This window comes from Oncorhynchus nerka, linkage group LG25, assembly GCF_034236695.1.
Source record: "Oncorhynchus nerka isolate Pitt River linkage group LG25, Oner_Uvic_2.0, whole genome shotgun sequence".
NCBI lineage: Eukaryota > Metazoa > Chordata > Actinopteri > Salmoniformes > Salmonidae > Oncorhynchus > Oncorhynchus nerka.
Genome location: NC_088420.1, coordinates 46326766 through 46343565, shown reverse-complemented (window position 1 = coordinate 46343565; position 16800 = coordinate 46326766). Strand labels below are relative to the sequence as shown.

General features: G+C 42.5%; 1 protein-coding gene across 1 annotated transcript in view; it reads right to left on the bottom strand.

Moving 5' to 3' along the window:
- LOC115109580 (protein-methionine sulfoxide oxidase mical3a-like) overlaps nt 1-16800 on the bottom strand; it is a 149229-nt gene that overhangs the window by 89497 nt on the left and 42932 nt on the right. Inside the window, 1 exon segment of the mRNA XM_029634623.2 lies at nt 12676-12941. The gene's annotated coding sequence lies outside the window, so the exon portion shown is untranslated.

The window sequence follows — 16800 nt, the reverse complement described above, 5'->3', positions numbered from 1 at the left end:
TGCAGTACACACACACTTTAACCCCACTGGATGAGTGGAAATATGAGCAGCTCAGAGGGTACACCATCAGTGGACCTATGGTCCATCATAGAATGACCAGACAGACAGAGAGAGGTTGGCCCCACCAGCCCTCTGCCCCCAGGGCCATCGACCTATGGAACTGTAGGAACCCTCCTGCCCCAGCAGGCCCCCAGGCAGCACTGGAGGAGTCTCCTCCCACAGACTATTTAAGATCTCCCCTCAGCATTTCACCTAAGCAGCAGTGGAGTGTTCAGTCACCTACCTCTCATGAGGCTCCAAGCCAAACACCAGGCCAGGCCAACTTGGCCAAGAGAGACAGGAGAAGTGGGAAAGGCCTATTTTAGCCTGTGAATTGCTTCCCTGCCTACTACTCAATGCAAGAGTAACATGCTGACCACACCTCTCGCGTTACAAAATCAAATGTAGACATACATGTTATTCAATCATTGCATCCAAACAGCTCACGCGCGTCAACGACCGTCTGCATAGCCCGGCGCTAAAATAGAACTTGGTTCTATTTGTGACTCTTGACGCACTACAAGTCCCACCTCTCCCATTTCCTTATTGGTTTATAGGAGCATATACCCACGTGGGTGATTGAATGATGAACTGAGGTCCACACTCCAGTCCAGTTGGTAGTGGTAATGCACCTTAAAGTTGCTTGCCAACCGGCATATAAAGTCCAAAGAATAAGACTGAAGGAGGAGAGATTACTAGAAACTAACTTGGTTTACCCTTTTATCTGTGGATTAATTGTCAGAGTAGAGGACCTTGTGCATTTCAGGTAAAATAACAACCCAATGTTTATATCCCAGGACAAATTAGCTAGCAACAGCAAGCTAGCTAGCTAAATTGCCATGAATGTTTAATGCTTTTCGACCTAACCCCCAAATTAATATAGTTGGTTCAGGGTTTGTTTTGATATTTCAACCTGCGTGTCCTGATCCCATCTGGTGTGGATGGACAAAAATCAACATGCGCACTCGCGCCCAGTTTAGTAAGAGACGCTGCTGCTAAACACCCAGGGCCATAGGAAGAAAGGCTTTCCCTGTGTGAATGAAGCAGCTCTGCTGTCGATTCATTCAGTGGGAAGGTAACCAAACCCCTGCACCATGCCGAGCCGTCAAACACGCTGATAGCTTCACCTGAAAGCATGGAAAAAAGATTCCTCCTGAATTACACTTTAATCCCAAACAGATTTTACGTGCAGCAGGGACAAGTTAAATTAACGCTTGGCCAGACGTCGTGTGAAGAAGCCAGCCTGTGAAAAGTGGGTTCTTTGCTTCCTCTGTTTCTCATTCGTGAATGTCACTCAAGAGTTTTGGGGTGTTTTTGTACATCCGCATTAAGTAGATTTCAAGTATCTGAACTGCATATGGTTAAAGGGATTTGACTTGAGCAAGTGCTCCTCTAGTAGAGAGTCCTAGATATCGAATGTAGCCACGCAATGTGAGGTGAATTAACATAGGTCATGTAGTCTTGACAGCTGTCACAGTGGTCAGGAAGACAGCACATGCAGCTCTGCACCTGAAGAACAAAGACAAATACATAACATAAAGAAAAAATGGATAATTCTTTGACCTACAAAACAAAGCCCAACTCCTAATCCATCTATGGATTCCCACTCATTTCCTCACATGCTTGTGTGCCTTCTCCTATTACCATCTCTCTCGCTCTGCCTGCCTGCCCCCTCGCCTGGCATGCCAGACTACCGTCGCTAAGGAAGTAAGGAACAGGAGGAGGTGGAGTGGGAGGAAGTGCCTCATTGCCTCCCGACCGTGTGCTTTGATGTGCAGCAGGGGGCAGTTGGGGGCGAGGGTGGCAGTGGCCTGGCACTGGGGGAAGGTTATCTGTGAGACACAATATGGTGGGTAGCACACACGACCCTGAGGGGTGGGCCACCATGAGAGCAAGTCTGACATTATGACAAGCAGGCACAGTTCTGTTAATCTGTTCCATTAGGATGTTCTCTCTAGATAAGAAGGTAATGGGGACAGGGAGCACCTTGACATGCAGAGGGTTAGCGAATGTGAAATATGATGTGGTCTCAAGAGATGGGCTTGAGTTGGGCAGGGGTGTTGTGGGAGAAAGAGTTGCACATGTTTGCAGTATAGCCTGTTATCGATAAAGCACAGTGGCCTTATCAACTATTAACTTACAACAAAGAGGAACATTTTAAAATACGGTTAACAGAGAAAAAGTGTTGGATGCCTGTGACTTGAAAGGTAGAGTCAGTGTAATCTTGAAGGGGAAATCAGCTGTGTACTACACCCAGGGGTGTCATTGCTCCCTGGCCTCAGTGCAGGCAATGGTATATTAATCATGTAGTCTTCAGGGTTTGTGTCGTACAGCCATGGTATAAAAGGAATAATCAACTAGGGGCTCCGTGCGTGCTATGGAAAATAATGAACAACGTGGACGGTGTGTTCCACGACGCATTAGTGGAGTGGAACTGACCTTCCATCGAGTTGAGTTGCACTGTTTTCCAGAAAACGCATAGAGCCGCTAGTTGATTATCCCTTTTATACCATGGCTATAATTGAACACATTTGCCACTAGAAAGGTGTTCATTTGCCGCTATACATTGTTCCCCACATCCATTGAAGTAGCTAGCACGTTTTTACTAGATAGACACAGCAGTTGCCATGGTCACCAAACAAACAGACTTGCTAGTTTAGCTAGCAAAACCACCAGTCCTAGCTTGCTATTATGAGAATCGAATTCAGCAATACCAACACTGTTTTCAATTCGACTTTTGCTTTCAAAAAGCAGCTCAAAGGCAACATGTAAAAATTGACTATAGCCATTGAATTCTACCGTGCAAATATACCCCAAGTTAAAGGGAAATGATTCACAAATTTGGACATCATACAATAATAACGAATTGCAGACCCTGGATATTTAAAACAGAGATTCTGCATTTTATTCTCCACACATAATTGTCTTCAATTGTGCAAGCATCCATATGAAGCTCAGAGAAGTATCATGCTTTTGGGCTGAACCCTTAAAACAAAAACATCTGGTCTTAAAATTGTAAAAAGCCCACATTACCTGTATGTCCGGTTTTCATACAGCTTAACAAAAACCACTGCGGCTGCACTGGAAAAGTTCAAGGGTCACTTATGTGGCTAAATGTAAACAGCTTCGTCTGACTTGGGCATGCTTGTCACAGTGACCCAGTCCTGACCCTCAAGAGCTCAAACCTGGTACACTCTAAATCACCATATCAAAGCTTGTAGAAACAGCATATTATGTCCTCAGGCCTATGGCAATGCCACGGAAACAGAATTACACTTTTTTTTTTGCCAGACAAAAACCATTGATTTCAAAGTTTAACAAACCATACAAGTCCATGCAAAAAGCATATTTTGAACTGTTTACGCAGAACATTTTCACAAAAACACATTTACTGGCAGAAACGTACAGATGCAAAGTTTTGTAACAGAATTACAGTAAAATCTCCCTCAGTTTTTTTTATGCGACCACGTTTTCCAAAAACGTCACATCTGCTCAAATTAAGATTCAAACGATGTCTGCAGAAAGAATGGGGTGTCAGCTATTACATGACACCTGGAGTTTGAGAAATATATATTTGATTATTGAACAACAGCAGGTGAAGTGGATTTACATCCGGTAACAGAATGACATCATGGGTCCCTGATCTGTACTGTACAGAAATGCATTATTATGGATAGGAATATCATTCCCTTCATGGTGATGTATCCTGTACACAAAAGTTAGAAAAATGCAATATCCTTCTTTTGCATATTTGGGTAATATTCTACACAATGGCTATTATTGTAATGAGCTCTGCCCCCAAACAAGACCACGTTTGGTTGGTCCAGACCAAATCTGAAACAACCATAGACGCCTATGTTTCACAAGTTTGGACAGCACAGTAGAGCACAGCAAAGTACAGTACAGCAGAGTAGAGTTCAGTACAGTACATTATACTATACTGTCCAAACTTGTGAAACATAGACATCTATGATTGGTTCAGATTTGGACCGGCCAGTGCGGACTGACCAAATTTCAACCACTTTTCAACATCCATGGACGTTCGCTGTTGGCTGGTGCTCAGTAGGTGAGGATGCTTGTTCAAGTAAAATTGAAAGAGGGTTGGTGTCATGGTAAGTGTTAGTAAGAACCGGGACAGGTGACATTAACTGGACGGAGAAAGGAGAGAGGGGCAGAGTGAGAGTGAGAGAGAGAGAGGGGGGGGGGGTTGTCCCGAAGGTTTTCAGTCTTGCTTTGGCATTCAGACAACAGCAGGGGAGCTGAACATAACAGTATGCCAGTGGAAGAGATGACAGTAGCAGGTGACCCAACAGTGGTCTGTGACTTTTATTGATTTCCCAATTTGGTAACAGAATTACACGTTTAATCAATTCATAAACAAAAAAGTAATCAGTAAATACACTAACTAATTGGTAGGTCTACCTTTACTTGTTACTTCTGTGAACTTTCATTATCCTCCCTCATGAGAAATGACAAAATATCATCAAGTTATGTAGGTTTTTGATAACAGAAATACAAGGTTTCTTAAATTTACAGAAGGCAGAATTTTTTTTTCTTCCTGAAACTAAATATAAAAGATGTTGTTTAAGACCCCTTTTCCATCTGTTTGACCAGAAATCAAAGCCTTTGTTTATTCCTAAAAGGGAAAATGGTTGAAAAATGTATATATGCCTTAATTTCTCTAAAATATAGACTTATTTTTCATTTGACATGCTCCTATGCTCATGGGTCCTTTTACATGGAAATGCCCCCAAGCAAGCAATTGACCATTAGATTTCATGCTTTAAATCAGACAATCAGCAATGCCTTTGCTGGCGCAGCTTTTACCACATTCTTGATGATATAATGACATTTCTAATTCCTGCTCTTTAATATTTGATGGCATACTTAGATATTTGGTTAAGTTGGCAGGAAGCTAAGTGCTTTATCGTAAAAGTCCCTAAGGTCTGCCTATTTTGATTAAGTTGAAGTTGCCCTCGAAGAACCGATGAAAAAGTGAAATATGACAACAATGACCTTCAGAAGGACATAAAGGGTTTGAAGAATGAGAATCAGTAAACTGCAGTCAATGTATAGATTAGTCAAAATAGCCTACACTAACTGGCTATAAAGGTGAGATTGTGACTGACCAACTACATGTCAAGAACAACTGATATGTCCTGTATATTTCCCTCAATGGGAAAAGCACAATTTTCATTCAAACTTGACAGTATTATTGTTCATTGGTTCTGGTCTGGTACTGGATAGGACTACCTCAGTGTTCCTTGACGTTATTTACATTTACATTTAAGTCATTTAGCAGACGCTCTTATCCAGAGCGACTTACAAATTGGTGCTTTCACCTTATGACATCCAGTGGAACAGCCACTTTACAATAGTGCATCTAGGTCTTTTAAGGGGGGTGAGAAGGATTACTTTATCCTATCCTAGGTATTCCTTAAAGAGGTGGGGTTTCAGTTACTACTATAACTGCCACATGAACTCCACGGTAGGCTGCTTTTACATGGTATGTCCTTTTCCATGAGCCAAAGGAGATTGTTGGCTCAACACTCTTGAGATAATGGTCGAGGGTGACCTCATTTGGAACACTGGACAGATTTTAAAATGAAAGATGGCCGCTTGCTCAATAAATTCCTGAGGTAGCTGTTACAAAACATAACATCAACCATAACAGTTGCTGGCACAGGCATGGGCATCAGACATATCCTTTTAAGGCTAACCAAACACACTAGGCTGGGAGGGTCAAGTTACCATGCTTTTCAGGGGAAATCTGACAGTCACTTCCAGCTGTTTACTTCCTCCTCTACCGGAGTTGACTTTAAACACTTGCTTTCATCTCCCTGGTGTTCCCTTCCATATCCCAGTCAGTCACTTTCTGTTATAGGTCAGAGGAGCACAGGGACACTCTCTCCCTGGTCATATTAACTAGGGCACACCATAGCAAAATGTTCTGTAACAGGAAACAAAAATTTGCATTTCTTATTAGACAAGTCCAGGTAGTCTCTCCCTATTCTAGTCCATTTTCTTCCGTTTGGTCCCTAATGAACATGACCCCTGTGTGAAGTGGCATAGTGAGAGCTGAGAGAGGTGATTCTATAATCTAGCTCCAACCTGTCCAACTAGACTGCAACAGCCTCTTCCTTCAAAATCAGCTGGAAAAGCTGAGTCAGCCTGCAGACTTCCTCCTCTGACTGTATCCCGGGTCTCTAGGGAAAGGGACTGCAGATCTATAGTAGCACAGATCAGAGGGGCCTAGGTTAGCCCAGACACTTAGCAATGTATTTATCACCTATGAACACTGACCCAAGACCTTTGTTCTGGCCTAGGATGACCAGAGCATACAGTACCTAAATGGCCTGGCTAAATGCAGCATAGTGGAATCAAGCTAAAATCTAAATCAATGATGTAGGCTAAATGCAAAGGATTGCTCTGCTAAGAAGGAGTAAGAACCCATTTGTCCATAGAGGAAACGTCTGTCAGGTTGAAACCTTATCACTTAGCCACAGACTGATTTTTGGGTATGTGCTGATGGTCAAATCTGGCTCAGAATGAGTCATGTACATTACATTAAGCTAGTGTTGCAAAGATTGAGTTACCCAAAATGGCATTTGGGAGTCAAACATGGTTTGACAAGGGCACATATTAAACAAAATCCGCTGATTGGTATGGAACATTTTGACCGAATTTTCTAACATTGAATGGGGCCGTTCTGTTGTCCTTGTGCAATATTTCCCATTCATTGTGCCTAGGGACGTCAATGCTTTGCAGTCAGTCTCCCTCCTGTCTTGAATAGTAACATTTCCCAGTGTTTCAGTGTAACCCTGTTGTTGACCTGCATTTCCATCATCTGCATAAATCTATTTGAGATTCCTAGCTTTGAGCAAGAAAACAAGTTGCATAAGAAGCCAGCCTACATCTCTCCCTCAAATAGAAAACGGAGACATACCAACAGCCTGTTCTAGGGGTGATGAGGACAGATGTCATGGTAGACTTTTTAGTCCACTTTCTTATAGCCTATAAATAACTTAGTCTATACCGTCTACCAGTTACTAATATGAAAAAATGGGAGTGCATTAAAAATGTGTAACCTACTGTGTATATAGGACCAATAATGATCATAGCCAATGCAGAAAGGTCTACCTCATCTCGTGCGTAACAGAGAATTGTTTCATGCGAAATTAGACAATGTAACAAGCCGGGTAAAATGTCAACCACTTGCAGTACATGAAACGTCGATATGCATACATAATAGCCAATCATTTATACAATTTAGCTCTTTCATGTGTTACAATGTGGCAAACCAACAAAAATCGGCAACTGCTAATGTAAACAACGAGTGAAAATTGTATTTTGCAGCCGAATGCACGTCAATTTTAGAGGAGAAACAGTTCAGAAAAGGTAACGGATGTGAAGGAGTTGATTATTTAAACAATTTAATCACCAAAGCGTGACATTCCGAAACGTGCAGGAGGAGTAGCCTACTTACCTAACTCCTGTTAGCTAGCTAGAATCTCATAAAATCGGCAGTGTTACAAACGATCCGCGAATGCAACTCTTAGCTTTGGTCCATATGTTTATTGAATCCAGCCGTATATCCGGGAAGATATCATATTTCGATTATTCTTGCCTTTTCTATATTCCGCCTGGTATGTATGTATGTACCGCAGCTTGGTTGGGCACATTCAGCGAGAAGACTCAACTTGAAAACTGACAGAGGGAGAGGGAGAGCGCATGACGATGTTGAGGGGGTGGCATAATCCTTCGACAAGAGAAGCGCTTTTCGAAGACAACATATTTGCGCAAGTATTCCAATGACATATATTAAACCACTATATAGAAAAACTAGATTGCTGTAATCAAAGGGAATAGTTCTCATTTTGTTATACAACTCTGAATGTCAGACAACTGTAACGAGAAACCCCTTCAACTGTTCAAAGTGAGACCGTATGTTTTAACTCCGTTTAATCCGATTGGTTTCTTCGAACGTGACGCTAGAGTGGGACGCAGTCAATAGACCAAAACATCAGTAGAGGCAGCAAAGCCTTGTGGAATTGTTGCACCTGTCTGTTTGATCGCTAAGATCAATATGTGTATGCAGATACCTGCGATGCTGTGAGACATTTGTATTTGATGAAAGTGGGCGGGTAGGTGGGTGCTCCAAGAAATTATTATTGTCACCTAGTCTAGAGTCTATCTGATGTGGCAGGGCCAGTTTAACAAGCAGTGAAGCATAAAGAACTATAATGGTTTTGGTTATTTAACGTTAAACTGTAGATGAGAAAAGGCTGAGCGGTCGCAATGCCTCTCATCAAACTAAAATTACTGTGTGAGAAAATGATAGGTTTCCCATTTGATCCCACTTGGCAAGACATCGGATGAAAAGGCCCAGAGCAGAGAGAGACATTACAGACAAAAATCAACATTGTCACTGTTATACTACTCCTGTTGTTCTTTGTGAATCAAGCATCCAAGAAAATGACGGTGTCAAGGATCCTAGCTTGCCCTGCCAGAACAAACACATCAGAGATTCATTACCCTAAAGATCATCTCTATACGACCACCATAAACTTACATTGCCTCTTGTACTAATAGCATTGAAGTGTCATGACTGTTCCAAAGGAAAGGTCAATGGCATGCCGGTGCTGGCTGGCCCTTAATAAGACAGACTTCAGTATCAAAGTGACGTGTGTTGCAAATGTACAAATGTTCACAAAGGAGAGGCAAGACCGGGACAGAACAACCGCTCCAAAATGTGACTTGTTGAGATAAAGCCAAGATAAACGTATCACAAATAGGCCCCTATCTGTTCTAACGTGAGTGTTCAGGGGGATTGAATGCAGCTGTGAGCCCACCAAAAACAAGAGTGTATTATGCTGGCAGGAAGAGCCCCTGTAACACACACATACAGTGCATTTGGAAAGTATTCAGATCACTTTCCACATTTTGTTACATTACAGCCTTATTCTAAAATTGATTAAATAGTTTTATTCCCCTCATTCATCTACACACAATAACCCATAATTACAAATCAAAAACAGTTTTTTTTTTTGCAAATGTATTACATTTTTTAAAACTTCATCACATTTACGTAAGTATTCAGACCCTTTACTCAGCAAAGCACCGTTGGCAGCGATTACAGCTTTGAGTCTTCTTGGGTATGATGTTATAAGCTTGGCACACCTGGATTTGGGAAGTTTCTCCCATTATTTTCTGCAGATCCTCTCAAGCTCTGTCCGGTTGGATGGTTAGCGTCGCTGTACAGCTATTTTCAGGTCTCTGCAGAGATGTTAAATCGGGTTCAAGTCAGGGCTCTGGCTGGGCCACTCAAGGACATTGCCTTGGCTGTGCGCTTAGGGTTTTTTGTCCTTTTGGAAGGTAAACCTTCGCCCCAGTCTGAGGTCCGGAGCACTCTGGAACAGGTTTTCATCAAGGATCTCTCTGTACTTTGCTCCATTCCTCTTTCCCTCAATCCTGACTAGACTCCCAGTCCCTACTGCTGAAAAACATCCCCCCAGCATGATGCTGCCACCACCATGCTTCACCGTAGGGATGGTGCCAGGTTTCCTCCAGACGTGATGTTTGGCATTCAGGCCAAAGAGTTCAATCTTGGGTTCATCAGACCAGAGAATTGTGTTTCTCATGATCTGAGTGGCTTCCGTCTGGCCACTCTATATGGAGATGGTTGTCCTTCTGGAAGGTTCTCCCATCTCCACAGAGGAACCCTGAACTCTGTCACTTCCCTGACCAAGGACCTTCTCCCCCAATTGCTCAGTTTGGCTGGGCGATCAGCTCTAGGAGCGGTCTTGGTGGTTCCAAACTTCTTCCATTTAAGAATGATGGCGGCCACTGTGTTCTTCATGACCTTCAATGCTGCAGACATTTTTTGGTACCCTTCCCCAGATCTGTGCCTCAACACAATCCTGTATTGGAGCTCTACAGACAATTCCTTTGAACTCATGACTTGGTTGTTGCTCTGACACACTGTCAACTGTGGGACCTTATAGAGACAGGTGTGTGCCTTTCCTAATCATGTCCAATCAATTGAATTTACCACAGGTGGACTCCAAGTTGTAGAAACACCTCAAGGTTGATCAATGGAAACAGGATACATCTGAGCTCAATTTCGTGTCTCATAGCAAAGGGTCTGAATACTAATGTAAATAAGGTATTTCTGTTTTTCATTTTTTATACTTTTGCAAAAATTGCTCAAAACCTGTTTTCGCTTTGTCATTATGGGGTATTGTGTGTAGCTTGATGAGGGGAAAAATCATTTGATCCTTGTCAGAATAAGGCTGTAACGTAACAAAATGTGGAAAAGGGGAAGGGGTCTAAATACTTTCCGAATGCACTGTATACACACGTACTCACGCAATTACACACACATATATACGTACATCAGCTGTCTGCACATTAGAGACCGTGGCTGCTCTCAATTCAATTCAATTCAAGGGCTTTATTGGCATGGGAAACATGTGTTAACATTGCCAAAGCAAGTGAGGTAGACAACATACAAAGTGAATATATAAGGTGAAAAACAACAAAAATGAACAGTAAACTCTCTCTAAGACCCAGAAAGGCAGACACTCTTCTATCATTGGATGTACTGGAGGGCCAAGCTGACCTCAACTCAGATAAAGGTTCTCTATATCTGCCACTGATATTGATGCTGCATGAACTTCCACTCGAAATGTTGACTTGACGCGACATAGCATGTGTGTGAGAGGCTAATTTGTAATTACCTTGCCACTAACCTGGTGGCTTTCTTATGGCATTGACATTTGGGGCGGCAGGTAACCTAGTGGTTAAAGCGTTGGGCCAATAACCGAAAGGTTGCTGGATCGAATCCCTGAGCTGACAAGGTAAAAAAGGCAGCACTGTTCTCCGGAAGGCCGACATTGTAAATAAGAATTTGTCCTTAACTGACTTGCCTAGTTAAATAAAGGTTCAAATTAAAAAACGTTATCTGTTATTTCATTGGACAGCGGATGTAAGAAATATGTGTTAAGCAGAAAATATGGCCTAAGCTTTAAATTCAGGGGAGGGTTAGAGCATTGGACTAGTAACCGAAAGGTTGCAAGATCGAATCCCCGAGCTGACAAGGTACACGTCTGTCGTTCTGCCCCTGAACAGGCAGTTAACCCACTGTTCCTAGGCCGTCATTGAAAATAAGAATTTGTTTGACTTGCATAGTTAAATAAAGGTAAAATACAAAATATTCTGATAACGGTAAAGTAACAGAGAAGAGAGATATGACCAGGTAACTATGCTATAATACACCAAAGGCCTGCTGTATGTCTCAACCACCACGTAAAGTGGTTAAACTGTCACCTCACAAGTAAGCAATACAAATAGAGAAAAGGGTCAAAGAATTTGAAAGCCACTGGAAAAAGCATGAAGAAAAGACCAAAATGAATCACACACACTGCTACCTCCATGTATTTCTTATCATGCAGATGATCTGATAGAGGTTTAGGTAGGCCTACAGTACAATGGTAGACAGATGGGCTCCTGGGGCTACACACACTCGCACACTGACTCCGAGTTAAGTAAAAACAGTAGCCAGTTTAGTAACGCTTTCATTAACGTTTAAACTTCCAACCACACAGTGAAACAAGGTCCTGTGTAACGGTTCCATATGAAGTCAACAGAAAACGCTGTTCTGCCGTTATACATTAGTTGCCATTTACAGAGCTATGATAATTACACAAAATGGGGGAAAACCAGCTTCTACGAAAAATCCTGCTGTCAAATAAATGACATGACTATACTGCAGTTCTGTATTATGTGTAGATTGCATGTTAATAATAATTATATTTTATGGCGATAATGTTATGCCACATTAGCTGTGCTAAAACAGCATATTCATTGGCTAGGGTTGAATAGATTTCAAATTGCTGCTCTCACATATCTTAGGTTAAAAACAGTTTGCATAATGGACAAATGACCTGCACAGTCTAATGACTCATTGACACCAGTGATCCTACCTACAGATCCATGTCACACACTAGTAGTTCCAGCTGTGCTCCCCATAGTGAAGGAGAGCACGTCGTCTCCAGTCTCTTGCCATCGTCACCAGGACATTCCACATATTGGGCCTCAGGTTGCCCTAGTTGTATCTGCAGGGTTTTGCTAGTTAAGCAAACCGCAGGGGGCCCAAGAATGTCAACTGACTCCAACTGACTTGAGAGGGAGAGATCTTGCTGGGTGAGGAGCTAATAAAAGAGAGCTACTGAGGTAGAAAAGAGGAGTTGCACAGCCCACTGAGAGGATGACAGTCATTACGAAACATCAGAGAGGATCCACTCAGATCTCTGCAGGTGACATCATTCAGCTGTGACCGCCCCTCTTTTTGTTTTGTTTTATGACACCTCTCCTCCAGTGAAGATCTGTCCACTACAGACACAGAACATCTGTGAGATCTCACTGACTCCTGCAGACAAAGGACTCTTACGTATGACAGAGAGTCCCTCACACATTCCACACGTAACAAAGGAAACATGCATGATGTCATCCCTGCAATCTTCAAAGACATCTACCGGGTAGGACATTGCTCATAATAAACACATGTTGTCACTCGTGCAGCAAATATACATTCAGCGTGCTGGGTGTGTCGGAGAGAGTGGTGACAGTACTTACAGAGGATAGGTGCGCAGCGTAGGTGTCTGGGGTTTGTTCTCTTGCTCTCCCGCCTTCTGTCTATCCTCCCTCCTCTTCTCTTCCCTTCTCACCACAGTAAGATGCTGTCTGGACCAGTGCACATTGTCATGGCAACCCGAAAGAGGGATTCTCACGTGACCTAGTCACCGAGCTCAAGGATTGGCCAGACAGGGGAAAGGGGGCCCCTCCTCTCAGCGGTGAGATCACACGCCCACTGGCTCACAAAGGGAGGGCTCCCGGGCCGCCTGTAAAGAAACACACAATGGTAAGTCTTCAGAAGGGGTGGGGTAACTGGAGCTAATGCACCAAGGCAACAGGGAAGGACTTGACTGATCTGAGAGGTGTCTGTCTCATATGTCTGCCTGCCTGTCTGTCCACTACTACTGGGCTGGGCTTTGTAATGGGGAGGGCACAAAATGTACTCCCAATGCTCCCAGCCTGAATGTGAGCTGTGATCATGGTCCAGGGTACACCCTGATTCACCCATATACATATATACAGAGAAACCAGATAGATGCACTGCTGTTGTTCAGTCAAATCTACCGTATGTGTAAATTATACTCCATGAGCAAATGCGAACACTTGAACAATGCACATTAGATACCTGTGAATGGTAAACAATAGATCACATGCTCAGGCAGATGAACACATACACACCCTGACAATGTATTATATACTATCGACTTGACTGAGGCATTGAACAAAGACCAATGTCAGATGATATCCCCCATGACAGAACTCATTGTGTCTATACACTCAGTAGCACAGACCAAGGTTTCTGTTTGAAGTAAGGTCAAATAGTATTGATTGTCCTTTGCTGATAACTCATATCTAACAATCCGACTGCATAATGGTGAGTTTCCTGAATGATCAGATTACTGCACACTTACTTTCATCAATAGAATACATTTGCCAGAGCCTCAGTTGAAAAGAGTGAAACAAGAAGCCCAATGGACCGACATAGGACAGGCTGCTGAACAGCATAAGTGCCATAATTACATAATGATAAGAACCTGCTTTAGATTTGCTGACGTTTTACAGGCAAGAAAATTGGAGTTGAGGCTTGTGGGGCTTGGACCAAGTGCAGCTAGCAATTGGAGTGCAGTTAGCTGGTGGCTGGGGAGCTGGGAAAGAACATTCATTCCACTGTTCATGGTGGAAACAAAAGAATTTGAAAAGCGGGTCGGGAGGATTTTTAGCTCCATTTTGGGAAAGAGGGTGTCGTTCTATTTCACTGTCCCTCCAAAGGATGACACATGTGAGCTGTCATCATGGTCCAGGGTACACCCTGATTCACCCAGGCCACAGACACTGAGGCAAAGACAATAGTCTGTGATTGGTCCAGTTTGCCAAACCCGGGAGGAGATGTGAAAGTGTTTCTGGGACATACCGGTGAGGTCATTGTGTAGTCTTTGCCACGAACACACTCATTTTCAGTGCATCTCCATTCTTCGTGAAAGGCGCATTCAAACACAGAGTTGCTTCCTATCCATTGAATACTGTAAAGGACTTCAATGACATTCCTTTCTGAAGCTTAAGTTTGACAATCACAACAACAAATACAACCGTTTTCCCAAGAAATCAGGACCACTCCACACAGACATACACAAAATGACCATGCACTACTGCTCGAATAAGGTTCAGCTAAACTTCCCAGGGTTTTCGGTGAACAATTCATTAACTGTCTTGTTATCTCTGATCTGTGTTTGCCAGAGTGAACATACAGTCTCGTGATTGGCTGGCTCTGGCTGAGCTCTTGTTGGGACAGCGGCTGTCACAGCCAATCAGAGAGATTGCTCAAACGCAGCACTCCAGAGTTATGTATTTTCACTTCTAATGCAATACTGTAGCTGGGCAGACAGACTGGTGGAGTGTTAGGCTCACTAATAAAACGTGCTCTCCCTGTAACCAAAGCATCCATTTCTCCAAGGGAACAGACGAGTAAAATGAAAGTGTAACTCAAAATAACATTAATGAAGCATTACTACAGTATACTCTATAATGTTACGTTTAAAAAAAAAATATTCGTCACTCAAAATTCTTGTTTTCCATTTAGATTGAGTGCCTTTGTGTTATTTTATGGTTTGTTGCCATGTAAAGTGGTAACGTTAGAACTGTACGTGGCTTAGTGGAGTAAACTGTAGAGACGATCCTACATGAGACGATTACCTCAGCAGTCGAAGCCCTTAGCCCTTAGTAAAGGGTGGTCCATCCTGTTGGGCACACTCACACACACAAATCAGTCGCAGCCAAATGCATGAAAATCCATTCATTTTCCAGTTATGTTGACTTTTCCAAAGAGACAGAGAAGAGCTTTGATCATCAGCATAAAAAAAGGTGTAGAACAAAAGACAGTACAGATGGTTTCCTTCCTTCCTAAAGTCAGAGAGTATCGACTGTACTGTAACTGTTGTGGTTTAAAATGAACTGTACTGTAACTGTTGTGGTTTAAAATGAACTGTACTGTAACTGTTGTGGTTTCAAATGAACTGTACTGTAACTGTTGTGGTTTAAAATTAACTGTACTGTAACTGTTGTGGTTTCAAATTAACTGTACTGTAACTGTTGTGGTTTCAAATGAACTGTACTGTAACTGTTGTGGTTTCAAATGAACTGTACTGTAACTGTTGTGGTTTAAAATGAACTGTACTGTAACTGTTGTGGTTTAAAATGAACTGTACTGTAACTGTTGTGGTTTCAAATGAACTGTACTGTAACTGTTGTGGTTTCAAATTAACTCAATATCAAGTCCATGAATAAAGTGGAACACAATGACTCTCGATATCAAAAGCCAATTTGATACATTTTAAGTATAGATTGAATGTGTACTGTGGTGGGTTACAGTCCATTAATGTTAGTGTTCTCCAAGTTTATTGGTCTTGGTGTCTATATTTGAAGCATATCATGTTATGAGTACCAGGCATTTGGTAGTAGCTTGCTATCTTGTTTCTGGAACAGAAAGCCGAGTATCCTTTTTATGTACTGTATGTGGATAAACCCAGCCTCGATATGCCCAGCGTATGCCAGGCCTGCTTCCTCAGCCCTATTGCTTTACATATTGGAAGTGAGTAGGGGATTGACGGGCTCTTTAACATGTGTGAGTGGGTGCTGGTGGGCTCACATTCCATTCAGGCTCTCAAGAAAAAAAGGTCAGTGTGTGTAGATCTACAGTTACCACACTGCCTTTAGCCCTGAGTGGAACACACAATCACACACACACACACACGGTTGACGCCCTCACACAGTATGAGCCCATGCAGCCTTGCCTCAGGGCACAACCAGGCTATCATCTCCACTGTGTACAGTTGAAGTCAGAAGGTTACATACACTTAGGTTGAAGTCATTAAAACTCGTTTTTTCCAACCACTCCACAAATGTCTTGTTAACAAACTATAGTTTTGGCAAGTTGGATAAGACATCTACTGTGTGCATGACACAGGTCATTTTTCCAACAACTGTTTACAGACAGATTATTTCACTTATAATTCACTGCATCACAATTCCAGTGGGTCAGAAGTTTACATACATTAAGTTGACTGTGCCTTTAAAACTTGGAAAATTGGCTTTAGATGCCTCTGATAAGCTATTTGACATAATTTGAGTCAATTGGAGGTGTACCTGTGGATGTATTTCAAACTCAGTGTCTCTTTGCTTGACATCATGGGAAAATCAAAAGAAATTAGCCAAGACCTCAGAAAATAAATTGTAGACCTCCACAAGTCTGGTTCATCCTTGGGAGCAATTTCCAAACGCCTGAAGGTACCATGTTCATCTGTACAAACAATAGTATGCAAGTATAAACAACATGGGACCACACAGCCGTCATAACGCTCAGGAAGGAGAAGCGTTCTGTCTCCTAGAGATGAATGTACTTTTGTGCGAAAAGTACAAATCAATCCCAGAACAACACCAAAGGACCTTGGGAAGATGCTGGAGGAAACAGATACAAAAGTATCTATATCCACAGGAAAATGAGGCCTATATCGACATAACCTGAAAGAACGCTCAGCAAGGAAGAAGCCACTGCTCCAAAACTGCCATAAAAAGCCAGACTACGGTTTGCAACTGCACATGGGGACAAAGATCCTACTTTTTGGAGAAATG